Source organism: Cyprinus carpio, unplaced genomic scaffold (genome assembly GCF_018340385.1).
Source record: "Cyprinus carpio isolate SPL01 unplaced genomic scaffold, ASM1834038v1 S000006533, whole genome shotgun sequence".
Taxonomy (NCBI): Eukaryota; Metazoa; Chordata; class Actinopteri; order Cypriniformes; family Cyprinidae; genus Cyprinus; species Cyprinus carpio.
The window spans coordinates 80405-94030 of record NW_024879198.1 but is presented as its reverse complement, the minus strand read 5'-3'; the positions used below and the strand labels follow the sequence as shown (position 1 = coordinate 94030).

Below are 13626 nucleotides of genomic sequence, written 5' to 3'. Positions count from 1 at the left end.
TATATTGGTTATTTTAGGCAATGTTATATGCAATTCACATAGGTGGTTTGATATTAGCATAATAACGTATATAAGAACTCAGGTATGTATGTAAACATGTAATTTACCACAGTTGAAAAGTGCTGGAAAATCGTGAAAATGTACCTTGAAAGTGCTTGAATTTTAGTTTGGAAAAGGTGTAAGAACCCTGGTGTGAAAATGTGAAATTACAGGGGCACATCTATTTCTCTACTTCTCTCTCTCTCTCTCTCTCTCTCCCTCTCTCTCTCTCTCAGGATGACTGTCTGCTGAAGGTGTGGTATCCCACCACAGGATGGAAGTCTGCAGTGGTGATGCCGGACGTGACTGATAAAAAGATCCAAGCGATTCATTTCTCATTTGTGTATCTGGCGCATCCACGTACAGTCACAGGCTTCTCCTGGAGGAAAACCAGTAAATATATGCCCAAGTATGTCAAACACATCCGCAGGTTCTTTCACTCACACTAGGGTGGGTGGTATGACAGAATGTTCCAGTAATACAATAGTAGCAATGTCAACTAGTAGATACACTGCTAAACCATTTGTACCATTTGGTAGATATATGCGGGGTTTGATTTAATGAATGTACAGTCACAGCTGTGCATGGCTGTCTTTTGCAGTGACTTCCAGGGTGGTTCCATTCAGTAACCTTTTAGATATTCATTTTGCTTGTGTAATTCTGATGCTAGACAGATCATTAATTTATACATACATACATACATACATACATCACATTAAAAAAATTAAAAGAACAAATTATTCAAAACTAGATGATCTAGTGCCATAATTGACTTTTTTATTTATTTATTTATATATTTTATGCTACTATGCTTTTTTATTACTTTTTTTTGTCATTAAAACTTCCAGGCAAAATTATTACATTGTCTTTTTTATATTTTTAGTGTAAAATAAAAGGGACTCAGGTTATACCTGTTTTGGTAAAATATATAATGTTTGAAATATTTAATGTAATTATGAATTTTTTTTTTTTTTTTTTTTTTTTTTAATATACTGTCGTAAAAATTTTGGAATAAAAACTTTAGTAAATAAGAGTTAGATATTGGTTAAGTATTTCTCATTCCGTTCAATTTTTGACTCAAAAACTCATATCTCCACTTTTCTTTGCCGAAGTGCTGTAGATTTAGCGGGTCTGAGGAAGCAGCTGCTGAATTTTGGTCTTGCCGGCCCACCCTTAACTCACACTGTAAATTCCCACCCCGTGTTTGTGCATATTTTTCATGGTGTGTGTATGGTCATGGGAGCTCTGTGTGTAACGGTGTTGCTGACGTCCTGCGGCGGATGGCATTCTGTCGTCGGTGGAGTGAGACCTCTGGCTGAGGAAAGTCTGCTGGGGGGGGCCAGATCTCAGTGAGACACAGCAGCAGCTTTCAGTCCTCTCTGCCAAACATAGCGCATCCTCGAAAGGACAAGAGACAGCATCGCTCTGGAGGTTCCGCTTCGTGCAAAAAGCAAACATAGCACATAAAAACACCACGTCTGAAATCATACAACTGACCAAAATTGCAAATTATGGTTGTATTAGTGGCAGTAGTGCGATGTCTGTAGGTATATGGTGGTCTGTGTACACACTGGTCCTGCAATATGTTCAACATGATCACTATTGTTGTTTGTGTGTTTCCTACGTAGGTGTAACTGAGTATTTGGCTTAGAGATCAAGGCCTGAAATCACTCTGCAAATGCAATAATAAATGTCTGTTTCTTAAGTTATATTGAAATAGTCGAATGGCAGAAGTATTGAATGATTTTTTGGCAACAGACTATTCCTCCTCAGCAGTTGTCCATCTCAGTTAGGATGTGTGAAATATGTATGCTAACAAAGAAGCAGCATACCTTTTTGTCTCCATGTAAATCCAAAAAACTAACAAGTCAAATACATGTTGTTTTTTTTAATGATAATCAGTCTTTGCTGCCGTAGCCAGAAATGGTGTGGCACTATTTGAAAGAGTAAAGCTCCAAAACAGGGGAAAAAACAACACCCAAGTAAGCAGGCACCAAAAAAATAAGGTACTATCATAAGATAAATATGTTAGAAAAATATTCATGTCTTCTTGTTCTGTGATATTATTTCGGGTTTTGTTCTTCATACAAAATCTAGAACAGATTGGATTTTAAGCAACAATATTTGGGCATAATGAATTAGATTGCTTTTTGATAAGGATGCCATTCACCATTTGCACTGACCTGGCAATAAATGTCTGCCATTATTGCAAACAAGTTGTAACAGATTTTCAAATATTCACATATCCCTGTGATTTCACAGATGAAGGTTTAGTTTTTTAAACTACCAAACAGTGTAATATTTAACAGTTTGCAAATTAAATATAATTGTATCCTAAATTTAGTTATTTTGTGTGTTGGTAAACGAAGGGCACTACCTTTGCATCAGCTCAACCACACTGACTTCAAAATGAACAATACAAGTATATTCATAAGAAGATAAACTGATGGACACCTTATTTATCGATACTAGTTCCTAACTAATTAATTTCTTTGATTGTGTTCATGTAAATATAATTAATATAAGTATTGGGTCACAGGTATGCACATAAATCAGATCATACTGGAAAGAGCTCGGCATCAATTAGGATAACAATATTCCCAGCCAATCAAATATTATTTATCAATCATTGGGACACCTATTGGGAAGTTAGAAACAAAAACATTACTGTTTTTGAAAACGAGATCTTTACGAAACATTTTAAATGATAGTAGCAAAACATAAGCTTGTCAACGGGTATGTAATCCAAATTCAACCCACTAGAAATCGGTGAGCGGACGTTAGGAAAGTATATGTGGACATCATATATCTATATGATACTATAATATATGATATATATAGATATTATACTATTATATATATATACAAGAGTACGTCACCAATGCAGAGGGTCCGCGGGTTTTGTGGTTTTTATGATGTCGAGCATGGTAGATTTTTCCAAATAGGTTACAGTTATTTTAAAACTACAGAACTACAAAAACACTAAAAGTATTTTTGATAAACAAATTATGTAAGCCATTTTCGATCAACCCTGTCAAAAACAATATTTGAAAAATTGTATATTTGCGATACATTTTTGAAAAATACCAGTTATCATTAACTACTGCCCTGTGTAAGTACAAATGACACACCCATTTTATTTATAGACGTAGGCTATATTCCTAACTAATTACCATAATTGAGTGTTGTTCATAACAATATAAGAAATATATTAGAATGTGTCTCTGTATGCCAATCATGATCACCTACTAATGACTTCTGCCAATAAAAATAGGGCCGTTTTAGCAGTTACATAGATTTTATTTAGCATCATTGGCACCCTGTCTGAAGTTTGTGTTCATTTTGACGTTCTAACGATGTACGAACATTTTAAATGAGTACACATAACTTGTCAAGGATATAACCCAAATTCACCACTGAATCAGAAAAAAGCGCGTAGAGTATAGTGGACATCTATTATTTATATATATATATATATATATAATAATAGGATATCGTTATACAAAAAACAAAAATCAGAGGCCGCTGTTTTGATGATTTCATCCATGTAGACTTGTTTCCAAATTTTACGTTTTTAAAACTACAAAAATAAAACCACTAAAAATTTTGACAAAATATAAGCCTTTTCATCAACCCGGTCAAAAAAATATTTGAAAAATTTTATTAAAAAAAAATACATTTTTGAAATACAAAAATCTAAATAAAAACCTGTGTAATAAAAAAAAGAAAAAAAAAAAGATAAAAAGTTTTCTTCTCCCAGTAAAAAAAAAAAAAAAAAAATCGAAAAAAAAAAAAAAAAATAAAAAAAAAAAAAAAAAAAAAACAAAAAAAAAAAAAAAAAAATGTGCAAAAAAATCAGAAGATTAATTGCACATGGCCTTCATCGTTGAATATTAAGGTCTGCATTATGCTGGATGGTTCCATCTTTGCTGGAGTATTGCTTGGTTTTATTGGAAAAAAAACAGAAGCATGTATGAAACTGGCCCTGTTTGAACAGCTCTGAATAAGTATAATAAATAACATGATGTGCAGTTAACTTTATTCTAAGAAAGCAAAAACACATTATTTACCCCGTTTGCATCTGCAAGGCGCCAGTTACACATTTTTCCTGTGTTAACGTCAGTATATGGGTATTGGAGGGTAGGCACTCTACTGCCAGAAACATAAATTGGCATAAACTTGATGATAAAATTTTCACTTTCAGTTGTATTTCTTTAAGTTAGATGTTAGGATATTGTAAATAAAATCTGTTGTAAAAACTAATATTGTTTTTAAGACAGAATTTTTTTTGTGAGTTGTATACATTTGTGTTTTAATAAAATCACAGGTTTGTGTTAGTTTTTCAGTTTAGCAAACACGCATGGCTGTGTCACATTCTTAAGTGGATATTTATTAATATTGCAACTTTCAGCTTGTCTCCGTGTGCCGTCTGCCTTAGACCCATATCGAATCGCATCTGCAGCACCTGATTTTAGTGGGGGAAAAAACTTTAATCACACATGAACAAAGTGTGCTTTTTTGAGGCTAAGAGTACCACACTCTGTTTGATTGTTTGGCCTGCTGAAACATGAACTCCATTTGCGATGGTACCAATTTGACGATGGTTAAAAAATGTCTGTCTCCAAAAAGAAAGGGGTTCAGTCTATCCACCACCTCAAGCACCTGCGTTATGTGGGGGCGCAGGAGATCGTCCGCTCCTGGTTGCCCACACTGAGCTGCTGCCCAGCCAGCTGGGGTCCCACGAAACTCACCGCCACATCTCACACCACGCCAACGCCCTCTGGCACTTCCACATCTCTGCCAGCATCAATCCCAACACAGGTGCACATGCATACACACAATTTCTTTGTGTTATATGGTTTATGAGAACAAAATTTGATATCAATTGCATAGAGATTCTTTAATGAAAAACAGCTTAACCTTGTTATGCCTGATATTTATTATTTTACATAAAGTAAAAAACACTTTTTTTTTTTTTTAATAGAACAGTTTATTGAACCTTCAGACAATATACTAATGTTGTTCTTTTTATTATTATTATTATTTATGTTAAGTATCATATTTGATGCATCAGGCTTTTATGGCTCTAGTAAAACTCTTAAACTAAAAGATACAGTAAATTCTTAAACTTGTGTGATGCAGTATAGGACAAATGGAAGCTCATACTCAAGGAGAAAAAAAAAATACACCAGTGTTTTATTCAGAGGCCCAAATTTAAATGCTTGTTCTGATCATAGCTTTGTAATTTTTATTGTGTGGAGACAAAGACATATAATGCAACTGCAATAATACAGTGATGATTGAGAAATGCATTCCTTTAAAGCTATTAGAAGCCCTGATTTTTAACTTGATTTTACTTTAAAATAAAAATGCATAGATAGACGAGTGTGCATATCTTAAATATGCAGATCGTAAAACATATTTAAAAATATTATTAAACAATAATACTAAATAATCTTTATTGATATATATATACAAATAAATGCAGGACGTTTTCTGTTCCAGTTTATGGGTGGGGGTTTAGAAGAGAAAAGTATGATCTTCTCAGAATAAAAAAGAGTGCTTTGTAAGCCACATATGGACATATACTGTACCTGTATGCATTCATACAAACGTCACACTGACGGGTTGGTGTTTTTTTTAGCGTGATCTTTCTTTCTGTCATCAGATATCCCCGCAATGCTGGCTGGAGCAGGCCTGGTTCTCTGAGGACGTCAGCGGAGGGTTGTGGGGTTAACCTGGCTGAATAATACAGATCTGAGCTTCACCACACTCCATTGACCTGTGCATGGCAGCAGCAGTCTGCGCAAACTTTCTGAGCAACACCTGGAGCAAGCCACTGGAAGACTTTGAGCAGGAGTGGGTTGGGGGCAGCCAAGTTTGACTTCGGTATTACCTATGAATAAAAACCCTGTAGCATATAGATTAGACTTAAAGGGATAGTTCTTTAAATCAATTTAAATTTTGTTGTTAATTATTGTTACAGATATTGTTAATCATATTGGCTTTCTTTAAGATTTTCTTTCTGCATATACAGTATATTGTATAGTGTGCTCTTTTGTTGGGGTTTTTTTTTAGCTCGTGGATGATATGTCTGATAAAGGGCTCTTCAGAGCATGAGGAGGGAGATCCAGGAGGGCAGCACCAAGGCCTCTTCTCCTGGTTTCGAGCAGCAGGTGGCTCTCTACCCTCGGTTTTGTTGGATCGGAAAACTGGAGACTCTCATCCTGGGTGGAACAAAAGTTTTTTCCAGACATGCTCTTCAATATTACACCACACGAGGATCCTTCCTCGTTCTGCACATCAAATACCTGGATGAGTTTATACCTGGCCATCTTTAGGACAGGTTCAGGTAAGATAATCATTCAGAAATCATGATAATGACAAGTAATGCATTCCATGATAGTTCTGAGGTATGGTATTATGTTCAGAAATATAAACAAGCCTATGCTCCTTAATGCTGTGGCAACAATTGAAAAAATGGTATGCTAATACGACTAATACACTTACACCTACTAATTACCCAGATAAACAAAAGGAAAATTAATTTGTTGTCTCCTTCAGGTGTCGTTTCCTCTCGTATTCCACGGTAGCGTCCCCACAGGTGATGCTAACTCCCTCAGTTAAGAACATCATGATGTACGCTTGTGACGTTTTATGGACCAAGAGAACTGCAGTGCTCTGGAGGATAAGAGAAAGCTGTTAGCGGCGGGTTCCTCAGAGTGCATCTGCGTCCGCCGGGGCTCAGTGCTCTTGGACACTCTCTTGCTTGTGCTGTCATCGGGCCCTGCTGTCCAGTGATGGTTGTTCCAAACACTGGGTGGACGGCTCCTCGTCAACCAATGGCTGTGACCTTTGCTGAGGAAGTCCGCCTTTTCGACGTACCTTCACAGGTTCGCACAAGTTCCGTTACTGCGGACACCGTTTCCATCTAAATGATTTGGCTTGTCCCACGGTACTTCTCCTTGTTGCTGCTGACGTCATCTCATCACAATGCACTGTTGACGCCCTCTGGATCTGGAAACGTTGATGGAGATCAGAATGGGGGGGCGTGGCTTTACAACCCACCAGGCCAATGAGAGGCATTCCCGTAAACAACTGCGAAATGCAGCCACGCTTACATTCCACTACCCCAATGCGATCTACAGTGAGCTGATCCTCTGGAGAGTCGATCACATTGGCCACTCTCCTGCACAGGGGGCGTGTCGGAGCTAGCACGAATCAACTCGCTGCACACATCTGCATTCTCCAATGTGGCCTGGCTGCCAACACTCATCCTAGCTCAGTGCTTGGTGAGTTTAACACCACATCTGTATCCATACCTGGTATATAATTCATTGTTATTCGATAAAATAGGGAGCACAATTTAAACAAAACCCTATACTTTGAATACATACCTGCACTATAACTTTGCGATGGAGACGATGAGAGCTGTGTCCTTTTTGACTGATGAGTTAATAAAGGCAGAACACCCTAACAAATGTCCATGTAGCCACCAGAACAATCTTGTTAACTGCCTAAGTAGCACCCATGCATCCACACAGAATCACCCCAAGCAATTCCCTTACAAACAACCCGAGGACCTTATGAACATCCTAGAAACACCCTAGGAACCACCCAGAGCAGCATAGAAATTACCTATCAATGAATAATCCACCAGCCAGAATAAATGCCTAACAATGCCCTATCAAGCAGGGCTGGGCAAGTTAACATGTTAATTAATTAACGGCAGCAATTATTTTATTGTGCATTAACACAATTTATTATTATTAGTAGTAGTAGTATTTCCCCCCAGACAAGTAACTTATATTTACTCGGACAAGTGAATGACTGATTTACTTGTCTGAAGGACAAGCACATGTCAAAGCTTAATGTTGAGCCCTGATATATATATAAGGCAGCAACATAACAAAACATGTTTTGTTATGTTGCTGCCTTATGTTAAACTGCTTTAAATTACTTTTTTTCCACATCATCTACACCCCATAACCCCATACACCATAATGGTAAAGCAAAAACAGGTTTTTAACATCTTTGCAATTTTAAAAAAAACAAAAACACTCAAATGATTCCATTGCAAGTATTCATACCCTTATCTGGGACAGTTGACATTTAGCTCAGGGGGCATTCATATTGCTTATAGATGTTACTAGACTTCAAGTTACCTGTGGGCAAATCAACTGACTGGGTATGATCTGGAAAGGCAAACATGCCTTAATAATAGTTCTAACAACTAATAATGCATATCAGAGCAAAAACCAAGCCCCTGAGGTCAAAAAAACCAAAAATAACTGCCTGTAGAGCTCAAGAAAAAGGTTTGCGTCAAGCCCCACATCTGGAAAAGATTTCAAAAAAAGCATTCTGGCTTCATTGAAGATTCACAGAAGCATGTAGTCTCTGTTACCCTTAAAGGAAAAAGTTTGAAAACAACCAAAACTCTTCATAGAGCTGGCCTTCTGGCCAAACTGAGCCACTGATGGAGAAGGGCTTTGGTTTGAGTGGTGACTAAGAACCTGATGGTTACTCTAGTTGGCCTCCATGTTCATATGTGGAGATAGGAGAAATCTACAGAAGGACAAAAATCACTGCAACACTAAACCGATCTGGGCTTTAAGGCGGTGTGGCCAAACTCAATCCTCTCTTTAGTGAAGACACATTAAAACACACTTAGAATTTGCAAAAAAAAAAAGCAACTTCAGTACCCCCAGACTGTGAGAAACAAGATTCTCTGGTCTGATGAACCTCAATTTCAAGCATCGTGTTTGAAGGAAACCAGGCACTGCTCATCACCTGCAGAGTACCCATCCCAAAAGTAAAGTGTGCTGGTAGCAGCCTCATGCTGTGGGGTGTTTTTCAGCGGCAGGGACCTGAGGGACTCATCAGAGTAGAAATAAACACCTCAGTGCACCAAAATATTGAGGATGGCCTTAATGAAAACCTAGTCTAGAGCATTCAGAACCTCAGACTGGGCAGAAGGTTCACCTACCAGCAGGACAATCAGCCACAGCAGAGTGGCTTATAGACAATTATGTGAATGTCATTGAGTGGCCCAGCCAGAGCATGGGATTGAACCAATCAAATATTTCTGGAGAGAAACCTGAAAATGTGTGTGTGTGTCCCATGAACACCACCACCCCCCAACCACCCCCCACCCTTCCAACATGACAGAACGTTAGAGGTGAAGAGATGATGAGAAGGATGGCAGATACAGTAATTGCCAAATCCTGATGAGCAAAGCTTGTAGCATCAAACAAAAAAGACTTGAGGCTATAAAGGTGCTTCAGCAAAAAAAAAAAAAATATTGCTAAGGGTATGAATACTTATGCAATGTACTTATTTCAGTTTAATATAAGATAATGATAAGACATGAAAGAGAACTTAGTTCAGTACTCAATAGGAATGAGCATTTTGTGAAAAGTTGATTTCAATAGGTTACACCGGGAACACTTCCCATAACAGCCCATGTACTCGTGACTAGGGATAGGCATGCACACAGGTATAGGCTTCACACCCATAAACAGAGAGAGAGGGAGTGAGACCATTCACGCTTTCAGTCTGTATGATAACAAACTGTTTAATTAATTATGGGGGATAGACTATCTTAAGGGTTAGTTCACCCCTAAAAAATAACAATTCTGTCATTGATTACTCGCCCTCATGTCATTCAAACCCATAAGACCTTTGTTCATCTTTGGAACAAAAATGAAGATATTTTTTGTAAGATAAATTAGATCCATAGATCCAGTAACACAACTGAAATGTTCCCAGACACAGAATCTTAGTAAGGACATCGGTAAAACGGTTCATGTGGCATCAGTGGTTCAACTTAAAATTTGGCGAAGCTATGAAAATACTTTTTGTGTGCAAAGAAACAAAAATAACATATGTAACAATTTCTTCTTTCCTGAGTTACTGTCTTCCCGCCATTTTGGAGAGTACCCAAGAATGTAATCAGCGTTGTTTACGTTAGGGGGGGAAAGCGCGTCCATGAACGTATTCTGCATAATTCAGCGTTGTTTACACTTAGCGGTAAAGCATGGCTTATGCATTGTGATACTCTCCAAAATGGCAGAAGGACAGTCGGGGGAGAAGAATTGTCTGAATAAAATTGTCGTTTTGTCTTTTCTTGTTTTCTTTGCGAACAAAAGTATTCTCAGAGCTTCACAAAATTTACCACTTATGTCCCCACATGGACTGTTTTACCAATTTCCTTGCAACGTTTCTGTGTCTGGGAACATTTCAGTTGCATTGCTTTCTATGCATGGTCATAAAGCTCTAGGATTCCATCAAAAGTATCTTAATCTGTGTTCCAAAGATGAACGAAAGGTCTTACAGGTTTTGAATGACATGAGGGTGAGTAATTAATGACAGAATTTTAAATTTTGGGGGTGAACTAACCCTTTAACTCAAGCCATCGAACCGAATTGTAACATGCTGAAACATATTATTATGATAAACATAACCGAATGACGGCACTTGTTAGCATAACAGTCTGACAATTAGCATAAATCAACTGCTCATAAGGCTAGGACATTTCCATTTGAAAAAATGGAACCCCTAAAGTTAATAAATACGATATAGGAGGAAGAAATATATTGAAATCGCTTTTTAATACGTGCTTGCTTTTTACTTTCACTTTCTAGATTCACAATCACACATGCTCTGTGTATACTACGGAGCGGCAGTACTTTGTTACCACACATTTTACAAGATTAACATGTTTGTCAGTGTTGCTCAGAATTTGCTAATCATTCGCCATCATCCTATCAGTCATCTCTCCTTACTCTGTTTATGGGGTAAGCAAAATTTTACGTACTATAATGTAACAAGCTACCTCTAGCAGCCATGTCCCTTTAGTGGCTCCGTAGAATGCGTTTTTCATTTTTCGTCCCTTCCCCAATACAGATTCAACACACCTCTAACCCAGTCGGTGGTGTTTGTGGTCTGCACAGAACCAAGTTACCGTAATAGTTATATGCCATGCAAGTCTACAGTGTGCGTGTAGACAGCATTTTCTACTGTTGTCTTTTGTAGCATTTAGGTGAGTTATTGGCAGTGCCACCCTCTGCCTACATGAACGTGTCGCCACCTCATCAGCACTGAAATCATGGGGATATTTTTTTAGACAATCACACAACTTCGATATTCAGTAATTAAATCAACTAATCGTGACCCATCCATATACGTACTCATATGCCCTGTGTGAATAGCCACGTGCTTCGAAATTGTGCGCTCAGAAAACTGAATATCAAACAGCCAGCAGCCTATTCTGAAAAAGGGGGGCGGGAAACAGTAGCTCATTTGCATTTTAACAGATACCATGTATGAAAGCGTGTTTTCTGCTTTCCACTCAAAATAGACATTTTCAAAATGATATACAGTAAATTATCTTTGGGGTATTTTGAGCTGAAACTTCACAGACACAATCTGGGGACACCGGAGACTTATTATTACATGATATAAAAAGAGGTCGTCTTTAAGTAATTACTATGTCTGGCTTCTTAAAAATGTTTTTGTGTTTTGTGTCAGGAACGTTACTGTAACTCAGCAAGTGCGTGCTTTGTGGCATCTGATGTAAAAACCTGCGTCTGTATCATCGGCGTGTGGTGGATGCCCGCAAATTGCTGGATGAACTCTCCGACCCAGAGACCTCTGTAAGAGCTTTTCAGAGTAGATTTGATAAAAAATAATGTCTTTATCTGCCAATTAACAAATGGTAAATGTCATTAGAGTTGGCCTGATTGATGTTGATCTCTGATGGTTGCTTGTAATGTTCAGTTCAGAAACTGGTGGGTGAAGTATTGCAACAGTTGTGAGTCAGCAGTCCACTGCCCGGCCCGGCTGCATCATAGAGCCTGGATGTCATTACTAACCAGGTGGGTTCTGTTTGTGTACACATTGCAAGTTTGTGTTTGATTAACATTGTTGCAATTCAAAAAAATTATAAATTATATGCTGTGTATAATTCTGCATGTACTGTATGTTTGTGTCTTTCAGTGTGGCTCAAAACACACAGCTGTGCTTCACGTATTCCAGGAGGATTTTATTTTAGGTTACAAACCACATGAAGACATTACAGATTCAACATTACCAGTGTTCCCTCTGGGCAAGGTAAAAAAAAACCTTCTTTCCCTTAGAAGTATGGTTTAAGACAATTTTACAGAACATTAAATTTTTTTTTGTCTTGTTTCTAGAGTACCAGCCCCCTCCTTTCTCAGAAAAGTTTCTTCCTGGTGGGTGATCGAGGAAGGATGCAAATCGGAACTCAGTGTTGACAGATGTGGCATCTTCATCTGCGCTCTGTGCAGGCGTGTGTGGGTGTGTATGATGTGCGTTATTTGTGAAATGATAACAGCTGTCAGCAGACAGCTTATGAGAGGAAATTGTGAGGGGAGTCTCATGAATGGAAAGCTGATACTTCCTCTAATGACTAATTTTTTTTTTTTTCAGAGATGGAAATAATGTTAGAAGGAAATGATGCCCCTAATTTACCCATTGGGTTTGCACTGTGTATTGTACTGTCTATATCTTTCTGTTGATATCTGTTTCGGTCTCTCTCTGTCTCTGTCTGAGATGAAAATTTAATATAGTTAGTGTCATGATTGATTACTGTTACATTTTACTGGCTTTCTAATGCTTGCAGAAGAGCCAATAAATGAGCACGTGTCTCCAGAACCAGCTGACAGTTCCTTGGAATCAGAAACTATGGTGAACTCATCTCTGACAACACTCCAGGTCATAGTCCACCATAGTCCACTGCCTCGCTCCTCCTCTTCCGCCAAGTTGGAGTGCAAACTCATCCTGAGCTCTAAACTGGTCTACAGTCAGCGGTTAGACCTTCCACCAGGGGTGGAGCTAATCAGAGCCACACCCTCTGCCGGTATGATCATTTATGCATGCATTGTTACAGGACTAGAATTGCCCCATTAATTGCATTATAGCATTAATATAAGCTATACATGCTAGCTTTTAAAGGGATAGTTCAACCCAAAAAATGGAAAATTCTGTCATAAATTATTCACCCTCATGTCATTCTAAACCCATTCGGAAAACAAATTAAGATATTTTTATTGAAATCCAAGAGCTTTCTGATCCTGCATAGACAGCAACGGAACTACCACATTCAAGGTCCAGAAATTGTTAAAATGGTCCATGTGACCTCAGTGGTTCAACTTGAATTTTATGAAGCTATGAGAATACTTTTTTTTGTGCAAAAAAAACTTTTATTCAACTATTTCTTTTCTTCTGGTCAATCTTCGACTCACGTTCACAAGAGTACCATGATGCATGTGTGGTGCTGCTGGCGCAAGAGCCAGCGTGCTGACGTAGAGCCCAGATGAGCTGGACCTTCTTTGCAAGCAGAGGAATGTACACACATGCACTGTGATACTCTAGTGAACATATTTTAACAATGTCCCTACTACCTTTCTGGGCCAAAAATGTGCCAGTTGTGTTGCTATCTATGCAGGGCCAGAAAGCTCTCAGATTTCATCAAAAATATCTTAATTTGTGTTCCAAAGATGAACTAAAGTCTTAAAGGTTTGGAACGACATGAGGATAAGTATTGAATGACAGGATTTTTATTTT

General features: G+C 38.0%; 1 pseudogene; it reads left to right on the top strand.

Annotated features, from left to right (window-relative positions):
- The first annotated feature begins 275 nt into the window (after positions 1–275).
- LOC122143929 overlaps positions 276–13626 on the top strand; it is a 68375-nt pseudogene continuing 55024 nt past the window's right edge.